Source organism: Coenobita brevimanus, chromosome 70 (genome assembly GCF_032717465.1).
Source record: "Coenobita brevimanus isolate Jiangsu-jjx chromosome 70, ASM3271746v2, whole genome shotgun sequence".
In the NCBI taxonomy this organism is placed as follows: domain Eukaryota; kingdom Metazoa; phylum Arthropoda; class Malacostraca; order Decapoda; family Coenobitidae; genus Coenobita; species Coenobita brevimanus.
In genome coordinates, this window is record NC_137023.1 from 54,902,611 (window position 1) to 54,905,110 (window position 2,500).

The following is a 2,500-nucleotide window of genomic DNA, read 5'->3' on the forward strand; positions in this document are numbered from 1 at the left end:
ACTCTCTCTTTCTCTCTCTCTCTCTCTCTCTCTCTCTCTCTCCCCACCACCCACTGACCCCTTGACCTTAAAATTGGCGTGGCAAAAAAGGTCACCGGACGCAGACCAGAAGAAACTACTATAAAAAAAGGTCCCCTAAGCAAGTAATCAGGGGAAGAGGATTAGTTGGGGATTGGGGGGGGCTGGCGGGGGATTAGGGGGTAGGATTAGGGGGGGGGAGAAATATTAGGGTCTATCTCCAATCTATCATTCTCAAAAATAAAAGAGAAAATGGCAAAGGTTGGGGAGGGAAATTTTATCGGAAAGGCAGAAGTGAAATAAGTACAGTATATATTTTTAGAGGAAAGTCTAGAGATGAAAAACTATGATCTTGTTCGACCTGCAAACTATAATTCTGGAATTAGAGGTGGAAATGGTGGAAAAGGTGGAGAGATGTGGTGATGGAGAGAAGACGTGGAGAAAAATGAGAATGGGGAGGATAAAAGATTGGGAGGGAGGGATGAGAGAGAGGGAGGAACATGTGGGAAGAGGGAGGAGAGAAAGGAGAGAGGGGAGGGGAGGAAAAGGAAGGGAGAGGATGAAAGAACGGAGAGAGGACAGAGAGGAGGAAAGAAAGGAAGAAACGTGGGAGAAGCAACAGGAGGAAAGAATTGGAGAAAGGAGACAGCAGGGAGAGGAGGAATCAAAAGGGAGAAACGGGAGAGGAAGGAAGGGAGAAAAGGGAGGAAAGGAGAAGGGTAGAGAGGAGAGGGGGGTGATGGAGAGAGAGAAACACAGCCCATTATACTTAAGAGGTCATCATTACAATACTCTGGAGGAGAGAAGAGGAGGAGAGAAGGAGGGAAGGAGAGAAGAGGGGGAGACAGAAGGACAGGGAGGGAGAGAAAAGACAGAGGGAGAAAGGGAGAGAAGCGGGGGAGAGAACAGGACAGAGGAAGGAAGCGAGAGGAGGAGAATGGGACGTAGGGAGAGAAAATGAGAAGAGGAAGAAGAGAGGGAGGAAACGAGAGAAGGGCGGAGAGAAAAGGAAGAAGGACGAGGAGGGAAAAGGAGAGAGGGAAGAAGGAAGGAAAAGAAGGAACGAGGAGGAATGGAGAGGAGAAAGAGAAGAAACTGAGGGATATGAAGCGAGGGGAAAGATAGGAGGTCATGGAAAAGAAAACAGAGAGGAAGGAAAGACGGGAAGGAGAGAAGGGAGGGGGAGGAAAAGGAGAGAATGGAAGGGAAGAAAAAAGGGGAACGAGGAGGAGGAAGGGCTGAGTGAAGGGATAGGGTGAAAGCGAGAAAGGAAGAGAGGTGGGAGGGAAGAGAAGAAGGAAATGAAAAGCATAGGAATTAATGGGATAAACCGGTAAAAAGGAGTGAACAGAAAGGGAGAGAGAGAAGCAGTGAATGAGGAGGGAGGAAGGGAGAGAGTTACGGAGAAGAAGAGGAGATGAAAGGTGAAAAGGAGGCAAGAAGAAGAATGGTGAAGAGGGGAAAACAAGGGTATAACGCATGATAACCACACACACACACACACACACACACACACACACACACACACACACACACACACACACACACAATCTACGGCGGGAAGAAGTGAGAAATAACACCATGCCGTAGGTTTAGCAATGCGTACATGAAAATTTTACAGGAAAGAGCAAAACAAGACCAATTTCTCTACAAAGGCAAACTCTAATACAAGAATAATTGGTACCGAGTTGAAGTGACACCCCGTTACACAGATACACAGACCACGCACACCCTACGGTCTTCACTTGGCGTTCCGGCGATAATTTGAAGGACCAATAGTTTAGAATTTAAGGAAAAGAAAGGAAAGCCGGAGGAGGAGAGATAGTTGGAGGAAAGGGGAGCAGAGGGTGGAGCTGCAGAGAGGGTGGAGGGGAGGGGGGAGCAACAGCAAGAGGGCGGGGTCACTGTGATGACCTCTGACCTCTTCTTCCATGTTTATTATTATTATAATGCAGGGGGAGGTGCATATCCTCCCACCTGCCTCACTCTCTCCCACTCCACCTGCCTCCCTCCTACTCCACCCGCCGCCTTCCCACTCCACCTGCCTCCCTCCTACTCCACTTGCCTCCCCCCACTCCACTTGCCTCCCTCCCATTTCACATTCCTCCTTCCCCCTACACCTCCTTCCCATCTTTCTTCACTTCCTCCCTCCTTCATTCCCTCCCTCGCCACCTTCTAATATTCTTATCCTTCCTACCTGTCTCCCTCCCTCCCTCCCTCCCACTTCCCATCTCCCACCTCACCTGCCTCACTCCCTCTCTCACATCCACTGCCCTCAAACTGTCCTCTCTCTCTCTCTCTCTCTCTCTCTCTCTCTCTCTCTCTCTCCCTACCTACCTACCTATCTATCTGCCTATCTATCTACAATGAGAAAAAAATGAAAATTCGAATTAGAGAAATGAAAATAAATTAAAAAGGGATAAAAAAAGAAGAAGCGAAATTGAGAAAATATAAGAGCACGGGGATTCTGTGAGAGAGAGAG